Here is a 14527-nt window from a genome sequence, read left to right as displayed (position 1 = left end):
TGATAATGATTAAAAATTATTTGCCAGTAGATTGTCAACTTGATTCATGATGATGACTGCTAGCTAAGACTTTGAAAGTAAGATGTTGACATGATCAGTCCAATCAAAGCAATCAAAGCTGTGACCAATGACCTTAAGCCTTCTTGGATGGGCACTTGTAATATAATTCTATGGCAGGATCCAAAGGGCTGAAATTTGGGATGCCTACCCTTACAAAGCACTTAAACTTGGTGATGACGTACTGTCCCCATGAGTGACAGAACACTGAGCAAATCACGGCGCAATGCTCCTATTTTTTCCTGGCTCACCCCCCCACCACAACAGAAAGCACTGAGCTAGGCAGAAACACCCTGTATTTTGGAGCTGCCTGACTCAACAAAACAAAAAAGAGACCATGTGTATGCAGCTTTATTAACTGAATTAAATATTTTTTTACATTGTTTGCAAACTGACAGGTGACTTATATTTATTTATTCATTTTTGCAAAAAAGGTGGGGCTCAAAACAGGTGGGGCTACCTGCCCTGAATGACAGGTCACCACTGCATGAGCTATGAGCCACTGTCAAATGTATGAATAGAAACACCATAATATTAATCAATTTAATTAAGCTAAAAATAATCATACATAATAAAGGCCAGTATCATCTTTTTTTGATAAAGAAATTGAATAAATAATCTCAAACTGCAGCGGCAACTGATTTGTGCACAGAAGCAAGCACCAACAAGATTCCTAAACAGAAAAACACACATGTGAAAGCTTAATTACATAAAGGAATATTAGTGGGAAAATACCCAGAATATAAACAGGAGAATGGAATATATTGAAAAGTCTAAAATTAAAAAATACATTGAGATGAAGCTGCCACCATGTGTGGATCGCTAGTTCCAAAATAATCTGATCTTTTTTAGTGTCTATTGTTAAAAAAAAATTTTTGATTTGATTGGCAAATTACAAATTATTACAAACCTTGACATCATCAAAATCATAGCATAACAAGTCACATTTGTAGGAAGTAGGCTATTCATTGCCTTTCTTTCCTATTGGTCCTCTGTAGCTCAGTTGGTAGAGCATGGCGCTTGTAACGCCAGGGTAGTGGGTTCAATCCCGGGACCACCCATACGTAGAATGTATGCACACCTCCGCATATATTATATATATATTATCCCGCTCCTCCCCTCCGATTGCCGGTAAACTCACCAATGGTCCTGGGATCCATCATTACGCACACCTGGCTTCAATCATTATGCAGTACCTGCACATCATCATCAGTCACACCTGGACTCCATTACCTCACTTATTACCTCCCCTATATCTGGCACTCCCTTATGTTCTTTCCCCAGGCAGTATTGACTGTGTGTTTCATGTCTATATGCTACTCGTGTTTGTTATATTGTTCGATGTTCCGTTTATTATTAAACTCACCACCTGCACTTGCTTTCTGACTCCCAGCATATTTGAGTTACACTCGTGTAGTCCCTCACAATTCATAATAAAAACGTGAGTATTATAGTGTTGTATAATAATAATAATATACAATTAAATATATTTAAAATTAAATAGAACATACTTTTCCATAAATGTATATGAGTAGAATGCATGTAAGAGGTGCGAACTGGTGGCAAGGAAGTCAAACGCAGGAGAGCAGAACTTGTTGAATAGCCGGAGCAGTTTAATATATAAAACTAACGGCATACATAACAACAAACACATGGGTACAAATTCCATAGAGCACAAGTAACAGATAGCACAAATACTTACAAATAAACAATTCCCGACAAGGACATGGGGGAAACAGAGGGAAAATATACAACATGTAATTAGGGCATTGAAACCAGGTGAGTGTGAAAACAAGACAAAACAATTGGAACATGAAAAATGGATCGACGTTGGCTAGAAGACCTGTGATGTCGACCGCCAAACAAACAAAGAGAGGAACCGACTTTGGCTGAAGTCGTGACAGTACCCCTCCTTGACACACGGCTCCAGCCGCGCGCCAACACCGGCCTCGGGGAGGAACCGGAGGGCGAGGTGCAGGGCGATCTGGACGGAGATGGTGGAAGTCCCGCAGCATAGAAGGATCCAACACGTCCTCCTCCGGAACCCAGCATCTCTCCTCTGGACCGTACCCCTCCCAGTCCACGAGGTACTGAATGCCCTTCGCCCGACATCTCGAATCCAGGATGGATCAAACGGTGTACGCCGGGGTCCCCTCGATGTGCAGAGGGGGCAGAGGAACCTCCCGCAACTCTGATTCCTGGAGCAGGCCAGCCACCACCGGCCTGAGGAGAGACACATGGAACGAGGGGTTAATGCGGGGGGAAGCTGTAACCTATTACATACCTCATTCACTCTCCTCAGGAATTTAAATGGCCCCACAAACTGCGGACCCAGCTTCCGACAGGGCAGGCAGCGGGGCAGGTTTCTGCTCGAGAGCCAGACCCGGTCCCCCGGTGCAAAAACCGGGGCCTCACTGCGGTGATGGTCTGCGCCAACTTTCTGGAGCAGCACGGCATGCTGAAGAAAGACATGGGCGGCGTCACATGTATCCTCAGGGCGCCAGAACCAGTCATCCACCGTAGGAGCCCCGGTCTAACTCTGATGCTAAGGAGCCAGAACCGGCTGATACCCCAATACACACTGGAAGGGAGAGAGGTTAGTGGAGGAGTGGCAGTGTCATGTTTGTCATTTATTATCATGTCTTGTCCCTGTGCTCCCCATTCTATTCGTTTCCCTCTGCTGGTCTTATTAGGTTCTTTCCCTCTTTCTATCCCTCTCTCTCCCCCTCCCTCTCTCACTCTCTCGCTCTCTCTTCTCTCTATCGTTCCGTTCCTGCTCCCAGCTGTTCCTATTCCCCTAATCATCATTTAGTCTTCCCACACCTGTTCCCGATCCTTTCCCCTGATTAGAGTCCCTATTTCTTCCTTTGTGTTCCGTCCCTGTCCTGTCGGTTCCTTGTTTAGAATTCACCGTGCTGTGATTGTGTATCGCCCTGTCCTGTCGTGTTTTTGCCTTCATCAGATGCTGCGTGTGAACAGGTGTCTCTGTCAGCTACGGCCTGCGCCTACCCGAAGCGACCTGCAGTCTGTGGCCGCTTCTCCTGTTATTCCCCTCTACAGACTAGAGGATTTCTGTTATTCCCTGTTTGGACATTTCCTGTTAAGGATTCAGGATTTGTCGTTTTCTGTTTGGACTTGAATAAACTCTGTTTCTGTTAAGTCGCTTTTGGGTCCTCTTTCACCTGCATGACAGAAGGAACCGACCAAGGAATGGACCCAGCGACTTCAGACGCTCGTTACACTGCCGTCAAGATCCAAGGAGCCATGCTCGGCAGACACGAGCAGGAATTGTCTGCTGCTCGCCATGCCGTGGAGAACCTGGCCGCTCAGGTTTCCGACCTCTCTGGACAGTTCCAGAGTCTACGTCTCGTGCCACCTGTTACTTCCTGGCCTGCCGAGCCTCCAGAACCTAGGGTTAATAACCCACCTTGCTACTCCGGGCAGCCCACTGAGTGCCGCTCCTTTCTCACGCAGTGTGAGATTGTGTTCTCTCTCCAACCCAACACATACTCTAGAGAGAGAGCTCGGGTTGCTTACGTCATTTCACTCCTTACTGGCCGGGCTCGAGAATGGGGCACAGCTATCTGGGAGGCAAGGGCTGATTGCTCTAACAAGTTCCAGAACTTTAAAGAGGAGATGATTCGGGTTTTTGACCGTTCAGTTTTTGGTAGGGAGGCTTCTAGGGCCCTGGCTTCCTTATGCCAAGGTGAACGGTCCATAACGGATTATTCTATTGAGTTTCGCACTCTTGCTGCCTCTAGTGAGTGGAACGAGCCGGCGCTGCTCGCTCGTTTTCTGGAGGGACTCCACGCAGTGGTTAAGGATGAGATTCTCTCCCGGGAGGTTCCTTCAGATGTGGACTCTTTGATTGCTCTCGCCATCCGCATAGAACGACGGGTAGATCTTCGTCACCGGGCTCGTGGAAGAGAGCTCGCATCAACAGTGTTTCCCTGCTCCGCATCGCAACCATCTCCCTCCTCTGGCTTTGAGACTGAGCCCATGCAGCTGGGAGGGATTCGCATCTCGACTAAGGAGAGGGAACGGAGGATCACCAACCGCCTGTGCCTCTATTGCGGAGTTGCTGGACATTTTGTTAATTCATGTCCAGTAAGAGGCCAGAGCCCATCAGTAAGCGGAGGGCTACTGGTGAGCGCTACTACTCAGGTCTCTTCATCTAGATCTTGTACTACTATGTCGGTCCATCTACGCTGGACCGGTTCGGGTGCTACATGCAGTGCCTTGATTGACTCTGGGGCTGAGGGTTGTTTCATGGACGAAGCATGGGTTCGGAAACATAACATTCCTTTCAGACCGTTAGACAAGCCTACGCCCATGTTTGCCTTAGATGGTAGTCATCTTCCCAGTATCAAATTTGAGACACTACCTTTAACTCTCACAGTATCTGGTAACCACAGTGAGACTATTTCTTTTTGATTTTCCGTTCACCGTTTACACCTGTTGTTTTGGGTCATCCCTGGCTAGTATGTCATAATCCTTCTATTAATTGGTCTAGTAATTCTATCCTATCCTGGAACGTTTCTTGTCATGTGAAGTGTTTAATGTCTGCCATCCCTCCCGTTTCTTCTGTCCCTACTTCTCAGGAGGAACCTGGCGATTTGACAGGAGTGCCGGAGGAATATCATGATCTGCGCACGGTCTTCAGTCGGTCCCGAGCCAACTCCCTTCCTCCTCACCGGTCGTATGATTGTAGTATTGATCTCCTTCCGGGGACCACTCCTCCTCGAGGTAGACTATACTCTCTGTCGGCTCCCGAACGTAAGGCTCTCGAGGATTATTTGTCTGTGTCTCTTGACGCCGGTACCATAGTGCCTTCTTCTTCTCCGGCCGGGGCGGGGTTCTTTTTGTTAAGAAGAAGGACGGTACTCTGCGCCCCTGCGTGGATTATCGAGGGCTGAATGACATAACGGTTAAGAATCGTTATCCGCTTCCCCTTATGTCATCAGCCTTCGAGATTCTGCAGGGAGCCAGGTGCTTTACTAAGTTGGACCTTCGTAACGCTTACCATCTCGTGCGCATCAGAGAGGGGGACGAGTGGAAAACGGCGTTTAACACTCCGTTAGGGCATTTTGAGTACCGGGTTCTGCCGTTCGGTCTCGCCAATGCGCCAGCTGTTTTTCAGGCATTAGTTAATGATGTTCTGAGAGACATGCTGAACATCTTTGTTTTTGTCTATCTTGACGATATCCTGATTTTTTCTCCGTCACTCGAGATTCATGTTCAGCACGTTCGACGTGTTCTACAGCGCCTTTTAGAGAATTGTCTCTACGTAAAGGCTGAGAAGTGCTCTTTTCATGTCTCCTCCGTTACTTTTCTCGGTTCCGTTATTTCCGCTGAAGGCATTCAGATGGATTCCGCTAAGGTCCAAGCTGTCAGTGATTGGCCCGTTCCAAGGTCACGTGTCGAGTTGCAGCGCTTTTAGGTTTCGCTAATTTCTATCGGCGTTTCATTCGTAATTTCGGTCAAGTTGCTGCCCCTCTCACAGCTCTTACTTCTGTCAAGACGTGTTTTAAGTGGTCCGGTTCCGCCCAGGGAGCTTTTGATCTTCTAAAAGAACGTTTTACGTCCGCTCCTATCCTCGTTACTCCTGACGTCACTAGACAATTCATTGTCGAGGTTGACGCTTCAGAGGTAGGCGTGGGAGCCATTCTATCCCAGCGCTTCCAGTCTGACGATAAGGTTCATCCTTGCGCTTATTTTTCTCATCGCCTGTCGCCATCTGAGCGCAACTATGATGTGGGTAACCGTGAACTGCTCGCCATCCGCTTAGCCCTAGGCGAATGGCGACAGTGGTTGGAGGGGGCGACCGTTCCTTTTGTCGTTTGGACAGACCATAAGAACCTTGAGTACATCCGTTCTGCCAAACGACTTAATGCCCGTCAAGCTCGTTGGGCGTTGTTTTCGCTCGTTTCGAGTTTGTGATTTCTTACCGTCCGGGTAGCAAGAACACCAAGCCTGATGCCTTATCCCGTCTGTTTAGTTCTTCTGTGGCTTCTACTGATCCCGAGGGGATTCTTCCTTATGGGCGTGTTGTCGGGTTAACAGTCTGGGGAATTGAAAGACAGGTTAAGCAAGCACTCACGCACACTGCGTCGCCGCGCGCTTGTCCTAGTAACCTCCTTTTCGTTCCTGTTTCCACTCGTCTGGCTGTTCTTCAGTGGGCTCACTCTGCCAAGTTAGCTGGTCATCCCGGTGTTCGAGGCACTCTTGCGTCTATTCGCCAGCGCTTTTGGTGGCCGACTCAGGAGCGTGACACGCGCCGTTTCGTGGCCGCTTGTTCGGACTGCGCGCAGACTAAGTCGGGTAACTCTCCTCCTGCCGGTCGTCTCAGACCGCTCCCCATTCCTTCTCGACCATGGTCTCACATCGCCTTAGACTTCATTACCGGTCTGCCTTTGTCTGCGGGGAAGACTGTGAGAGCCGCCAATAAACGCAGGATTAAGAGTCCAAGGTATTGTTGCGGCCAGAGAGTGTGGCTTTCCACTCGCAACCTTCCTCTTACGACAGCTTCTCGTAAGTTGACTCCGCGGTTCATTGGTCCGTTCCGTGTCTCCCAGGTCGTCAATCCTGTCGCTGTGCGACTGCTTCTTCCGCGACATCTTCGTCGCGTCCATCCTGTCTTCCATGTCTCCTGTGTTAAGCCCTTTCTTCGCACCCCCGTTCGTCTTCCCTCCCCCTCCCGTCCTTGTCGAGAGCGCACCTATTTACAAGGTACATAAGATCATGGACATGCGTTCTCGGGGACGGGGTCACCAATACTTAGTGGATTGGGAGGGTTACGGTCCTGAGGAGAGGAGTTGGGTTCCGTCTCGGGACGTGCTGGACCGTTCACTCATCGATGATTTCCTCCGTTGCCGCCAGGATTCCTCCTCGAGTGCGCCAGGAGGCGCTCGGTGAGTGGGGGGTACTGTCATGTTTGTCATTTATTATCATGTCTTGTCCCTGTGCTCCCCATTCTATTCGTTTCCCTCTGCTGGTCTTATTAGGTTCTTTCCCTCTTTCTATCCCTCTCTCTCCCCCTCCCTCTCTCACTCTCTCGCTCTCTCTTCTCTCTATCGTTCCGTTCCTGCTCCCAGCTGTTCCTATTCCCCTAATCATCATTTAGTCTTCCCACACCTGTTCCCGATCCTTTCCCCTGATTAGAGTCCCTATTTCTTCCTTTGTGTTCCATCCCTGTCCTGTCGGTTCCTTGTTTAGAATTCACCGTGCTGTGATTGTGTATCGCCCTGTCCTGTCGTGTTTTTGCCTTCATCAGATGCTGCGTGTGAACAGGTGTCTCTGTCAGCTACGGCCTGCGCCTACCCGAAGCGACCTGCAGTCTGTGGCCGCTTCTCCTGTTATTCCCCTCTACAGACTAGAGGATTTCTGTTATTCCCTGTTTGGACATTTCCTGTTAAGGATTCAGGATTTGTCGTTTTCTGTTTGGACTTGAATAAACTCTGTTTCTGTTAAGTCGCTTTTGGGTCCTCTTTCACCTGCATGACAGGCAGAGCGAGTTCTGGGCCATCTCTGCCCAGGGCACGAACGCCGCCCACTCCCCTGGCCGGTCCTGGAAATAAGACCTCAGAAACCTACTCACATCCTGGTTAGCCACCTGCCCGTTACTCTCAGGGTGAAAACCTGAGGTAAGGCTGACCGAGACAGATGTTCCATGAACGCTCTCCAGACCCTCAACGTGAACTGGGGACCCCGATCAGACACTATATCCTCAGGCACCCCATAGGGCCGGAAGACGCAGTCTGTAGGGCCGTAGGGAGAACGGGCAAAGGGAGGAGACAACAGGACTTAGATAAACGATCCCCAACTACCAGGATCGTGGTGTTACCCTGTGAAGGTGGAAGATTGGTTATGAAATCCACCGACAGGTGCGTTGTGGAATGGGTAAGGGTTGTAACTTACCTCTGGGCAGGTGCCTAGGAGCCTTACACTGGGTGCACACCGAGCAGGAGGAAACATAAACCCTCACATCCTTAGCCAAAGTGGGCCACCAGTACTTCCCACTAAGACAGCGCACCGTCCGACTGATCCCAGGATGACCAGAACAGGGTGACTTGTGGGCCCAATAGATCAGGCGTACAGACGCCCAGCTGGACACTGAGGGGGAGCTGGCTCTGCACTTGACGCCCGCTCAATGTCCGCGTCCAGCTCCCACACTACTGGCACCACCAAGCAAGAGGCGGGGAGTATGGGAGTGGGATCCATGGGCCGCTCCTCTGTGTCATACTGCCGGGACAGTGCTTCTGCCTTAACGTTCTGGGGACCTGGTCTGTACGAAAGGGTGAAAAACATGGTCCACCTTGCCTGGCGAGGGTTCAGTCTCCTTGCTGCCCAGATGTACTCCAGATTGCGGTGGTCAGTCCAGATGAGAAAAGGGTGTTTAGCCCCCTCAAGCCAATGTCTCCACACCTTCAAGGCCTTGACGACAGTCAACAGCTCCTGGTCCCCCACGTCATAGTTTTGCTCCGCCGGGCTGAGCCTCTTCGAGAAGAAGGCACAGGGGCGGAGCTTCGGTTGCGTACCCGAGCGCTGAGAGAGCACCGCTTATATCCCAGCCTCGGACGCGTCCACCTCCACTATGAACGCCAACGAGGGATCTTGATGGGCCAGAATGGGCGCCGAGGTAAACAGAGCCCTTAGTTGCTCAAAAGCCCTGTCTGCCTCAACTGACCACTGCAGACGTACAGGACCACCATTCAGCAGTGAAGTAATGGGAGCAACCACCTGACCAAAACCCCGGATAAACCTCTGGTAGTAATACCTAAAAAAATCGCTGCACCTCCTTTACCGTGGTGGGAGTCGGCCAATTACGGTGCGGTGCGGTCACAAATGCGGTCACTCTCCATCTCCACCCCTGATGTGGAAATGTGATACCCTAGGAAGGAGAAGGCTTGCTGAAAGAACAGGCATTTCTCAGCCTTGACGTACAGGTCATGCTCCAACAGTCGTCCAAGTACCCTGCGCACCAAAGAGACATGCTCGGCGTGTGTAGCGGAGTATATCAGAATGTCATCAATATACACCACTACACCCTGCCCGTGCAGGTCCCTGTAAATCTTGTCTACAAAGGATTGGAAGACTGATGGAACATTCATCAACCCGTACAGCATGACGAGGTACTCATAATGCCCTGAGGTGGTACTAAACGTTGTCTTGCACTCGTCTCCCTTCCGGATACGCACCAGGTGGTATGCGCACCTGAGATCCAGTTTTGTGAAGAAGCGCGCCCCGTGCATTGACCCAATCGCTGTTGCATGAGAGGTAGCGGGTAACTGTACCTCACCGTGATTTGTTTGAGAAGTGGAGTGGAGGCCCGAATGTACCCCTGACGCAGGGATTTGGAGACATATGTCTCCATAGCCACTGTCTCCGCTTGCGACAGGGGATACACGTGACTCCAGGGAAGTGCAGCGTCTACAAGGAGATTTATCTCACAATCCCCCCGTCGATGCGTAAACAAATGAGGCCTAATTAGACAAAATAACAGTTGTGTTTTCAAAAATTACTAAGTCGTTCAAACCAAATACTAAGTTGTTCGAATGAGATATTAAGTCATCCAGATGAGGTACTGTAAGTCCAAGAGTCTATTTTTTTTGTTGTTGCCTTGGGCTTCAGGGTTTCCGTAGCTAACAGATGACTGCCTGTCTTAGAGCAGTTCAAAGTCAAAAGTTTATGGCAGTCGTTAGCTGTCCTCCAGAGCATACCCCAGGAGAACTTCATTGACGGTCCTGAAGGAGTATATCTTTGCTCTCTCTAGACCATTTTAGAACTATACAAAAATATGTGTTTTTATTGTCACATAAACCGGGTAGGTGCAGTGAAATAGTGGTTAGAGCGTTGGACCAGTAACCGGAAGGTTGCAAGTTCAAACCCCCCGAGCTGACAAGGTACAAATCTGTCGTTCTGCCCCTGAACAGGCAGTTAACCCACTGTTCCTAGGCCGTCATTGAAAATAAGAATTTGTTCTTAACTGACTTGCTAGCAAAATAAAGGTTAAAAAACATTTTTTTTAAATAATGTGTTGTTTTACAGGGTCAGGCATTGTAGTAAGGCGCCCCTGGTACATCGACTGATTTTTCACCTTGTCGGTTTGGGTGTTCAAGCCAACGACCTTTCGGTTCTAACCACGAGGTTACCTGCCTCCGCAAAATATAGAGAATATAAAATATAGAATGGATGGACTAGTGGCAGTCACTTTTTTGTAACTCTTTTTGGTGTTTTTGTCTTTTTTATAATGGAGAATGAATATAATTTCAGAATAGCATCTTGTAATGTCTGATTGTCCACAAATGCTTATTTGGGTGTACTGCTGGAGTCTAGAGACCATGTCCGGTTACCCCTCACTTTTTTCACCTTAAATGGTCAGAGCTGACACTGATGTCGACCTACTGGAGTGTTCAGGATTATTAAGAGACTGTCCATACATCAACAAATGTGTAAACTTGTCATGTTTGTCATTTATTGTCATGTCTTGTCCCTGTGCTCCCCATGCTATTCGTTTCCCTCTGCTGGTCTTGTTTGGTTCTATCCCTCTCTCTCCCCCTCCCTCTCTCACTCTCTCGCTCTCTCTTCTCTCTGTCGTTCCGTTCCTGCTCCCAGCTGTTCCTATTCCCCTAATCATCATTTAGTCTTCCCACACCTGTTCCCGATCCTTTCCCCTGATTAGAGTCCCTATTTATTCCTTTATGATCCGTTCCTGTCCCGTCGGTTCCTTGTATTGTATTCACCATGCCGTGATTGCGTTTCGCCCTGTCCTGTCGTGTTTTTGCCGTGATTGTGTATCACCCTGTCCTGTCGTGTTTTGTGCCTTCATCAGATGCTGCGTGTGAGCAGGTGTCTCAGTCGACTACGGCCTGCGCCTACCCGAAGCGACCTGCAGTCTGTGGCCGCTTCTCCAGTTGTTTCCCCTCTACAAGTCTAGAGGAATTCTGTTATTCCGTTTTGGACTTTAATAAACTCTGTTTCTGTTAAGTCGCTTTTGGGTCCTCTTTTACCTGCATGACAGAAGGAACCGACCAAGGAATGGACCCAGCGACTTCAGACGCTCGTTACACTGCCGTCGAGATCCAAGGAGCCATGCTCGGCAGACACGAGCAGGAATTGTCTGCTGCTCGCCATGCCGTGGAGAACCTGGCCGCTCAGGTTTCCGACCTCTCTGGACAGTTCCAGAGTCTACGTCTCGTGCCACCTGTTACTCCCTGGCCTGCCGAGCCTCCAGAACCCAGGGTTAATAACCCACCTTGCTACTCCGGGCAGCCCACTGAGTGCCGCTCCTTTCTCACGCAGTGTGAGATTGTGTTCTCTCTCCAACCCCACACATACTCTAGAGAGAGAGCTCGGGTTGCTTACGTCATTTCACTCCTTACTGGCCGGGCTCGAGAATGGGGCACAGCTATCTGGGAGGCAAGGGCTGATTGCTCTAACAAATTCCAGAACTTTAAAGAGGAGATGATTCGGGTTTTTGACCGTTCAGTTTTTGGTGGGGAGGCTTCTAGGGCCCTGGCTTCCTTATGCCAAGGTGAACGGTCCATAACGGATTATTCCATTGAGTTTCGCACTCTTGCTGCCTCTAGTGAGTGGAACGAGCCGGCGCTGCTCGCTCGTTTTCTGGAGGGACTCCACGCAGTGGTTAAGGATGAGATTCTCTCCCGGGAGGTTCCTTCAGATGTGGACTCTTTGATTGCTCTCGCCATCCGCATAGAACGACGGGTAGATCTTCGTCACCGGGCTCGTGGAAGAGAGCTCGCATCAACGGTGTTTCCCTGCTCCGCATCGCAACCATCTCCCTCCTCTGGCTTTGAGACTGAGCCCATGCAGCTGGGAGGGATTCGCATCTCGAATAAGGAGAGGGAACGGAGGATCACCAACCGCCTGTGCCTCTATTGCGGAGTTGCTGGACATTTTGTTAATTCATGTCCAGTAAGAGGCCAGAGCCCATCAGTAAGCGGAGGGCTACTGGTGAGCGCTACTACTCAGGTCCCTTCATCTAGATCTTGTACTACTATGTCGGTCCATCTACGCTGGACCGGTTCGGGTGCTACATGCAGTGCTTTGATTGACTCTGGGGCTGAGGGTTGTTTCATGGACGAAGCATGGGCTCGGAAACATAACATTCCTTTCAGACCGTTAGACAGGCCTACGCCCATGTTTGCCTTAGATGGTAGTCATCTTCCCAGTATCAAATTTGAGACACTACCTTTAACTCTCACAGTATCTGGTAACCACAGTGAGACTATTTCTTTTTTGATTTTCCGTTCACCGTTTACACCTGTTGTTTTGGGTCACCCCTGGCTTGTATGTCATAATCCTTCTATTAATTGGTCTAGTAATTCTATCCTATCCTGGAACGTTTCTTGTCATGTGAAGTGTTTAATGTCTGCCATCCCTCCCATTTCTTCTGTCCCTACTTCTCAGGAGGAACCTGGCGATTTGACAGGAGTGCCGGAGGAATATCATGATCTGCGCACGGTCTTCAGTCGGTCCCGAGCCAACTCCCTTCCTCCTCACCGGTCGTATGATTGTAGTATTGATCTCCTTCCGGGGACCACTCCTCCTCGAGGTAGACTATACTCTCTGTCGGCTCCCGAACGTAAGGCTCTCGAGGATTATTTGTCTGTGTCTCTTGGCGCCGGTACCATAGTGCCTTCTTCTTCTCCGGCCGGGGCGGGGTTCTTTTTGTTAAAAGAAGGACGGTACTCTGCGCCCCTGCGTGGATTATCGAGGGCTGAATGACATAACGGTTAAGAATCGTTATCCGCTTCCCCTTATGTCATCAGCCTTCGAGATTCTGCAGGGAGCCAGGTGCTTTACTAAGTTGGACCTTCGTAACGCTTACCATCTCGTGCGCATCAGAGAGGGGGACGAGTGGAAAACGGCGTTTAACACTCCGTTAGGGCATTTTGAGTACCGGGTTCTGCCGTTCGGTCTCGCCAATGCGCCAGCTGTTTTTCAGGCATTAGTTAATGATGTTCTGAGAGACATGCTGAACATTTTTGTTTTTGTCTATCTTGACGATATCCTGATTTTTTCTCCGTCACTCGAGATTCATGTTCAGCACGTTCGACGTGTTCTACAGCGCCTTTTAGAGAATTGTCTCTACGTAAAGGCTGAGAAGTGCTCTTTTCATGTCTCCTCCGTTACTTTTCTCGGTTCCGTTATTTCCGCTGAAGGCATTCAGATGGATTCCGCTAAGGTCCAAGCTGTCAGTGATTGGCCCGTTCCAAGGTCACGTGTCGAGTTGCAGCGCTTTTTAGGTTTCGCTAATTTCTATCGGCGTTTCATTCGTAATTTCGGTCAAGTTGCTGCCCCTCTCACAGCTCTTACTTCTGTCAAGACGTGTTTTAAGTGGTCCGGTTCCGCCCAGGGAGCTTTTGATCTTCTAAAAGAACGTTTTACGTCCGCTCCTATCCTCGTTACTCCTGACGTCACTAGACAATTCATTGTCGAGGTTGACGCTTCAGAGGTAGGCGTGGGAGCCATCCTATCCCAGCGCTTCCAGTCTGACGATAAGGTTCATCCTTGCGCTTATTTTTCTCATCGCCTGTCGCCATCTGAGCGCAACTATGATGTGGGTAACCGTGAACTGCTCGCCATCCGCTTAGCCCTAGGCGAATGGCGACAGTGGTTGGAGGGGGCGACCGTTCCTTTTGTCGTTTGGACAGACCATAAGAACCTTGAGTACATCCGTTCTGCCAAACGACTTAATGCCCGTCAAGCTCGTTGGGCGTTGTTTTTCGCTCGTTTCGAGTTTGTGATTTCTTACCGTCCGGGTAGCAAGAACACCAAGCCTGATGCCTTATCCCGTCTGTTTAGTTCTTCTGTGGCTTCTACTGATCCCGAGGGGATTCTTCCTTATGGGCGTGTTGTCGGGTTAACAGTCTGGGGAATTGAAAGACAGGTTAAGCAAGCACTCACGCACACTGCGTCGCCGCGCGCTTGTCCTAGTAACCTCCTTTTCGTTCCTGTTTCCACTCGTCTGGCTGTTCTTCAGTGGGCTCACTCTGCCAAGTTAGCTGGTCATCCCGGTGTTCGAGGCACTCTTGCGTCTATTCGCCAGCGCTTTTGGTGGCCGACTCAGGAGCGTGACACGCGCCGTTTCGTGGCTGCTTGTTCGGACTGCGCGCAGACTAAGTCGGGTAACTCTCCTCCTGCCGGTCGTCTCAGACCGCTCCCCATTCCTTCTCGACCATGGTCTCACATTGCCTTAGACTTCATTACCGGTCTGCCTTTGTCTGCGGGGAAGACTGTGATTCTGACGGTTGTCGATAGGTTCTCTAAGGCGGCACATTTCATTCCCCTCGCTAAACTTCCTTCCGCTAAGGAGACGGCACAAATCATTATTGAGAATGTATTCAGAATTCATGGCCTCCCGTTAGACGCCGTTTCAGACAGAGGCCCGCAATTCACGTCACAGTTTTGGAGGGAGTTCTGTCGTTTGATTGGTGCGTCCGTCAGT

Source organism: Oncorhynchus gorbuscha, linkage group LG05, assembly GCF_021184085.1.
Source record: "Oncorhynchus gorbuscha isolate QuinsamMale2020 ecotype Even-year linkage group LG05, OgorEven_v1.0, whole genome shotgun sequence".
NCBI lineage: Eukaryota > Metazoa > Chordata > Actinopteri > Salmoniformes > Salmonidae > Oncorhynchus > Oncorhynchus gorbuscha.
Note: the sequence above shows the minus strand (reverse complement) of the source record.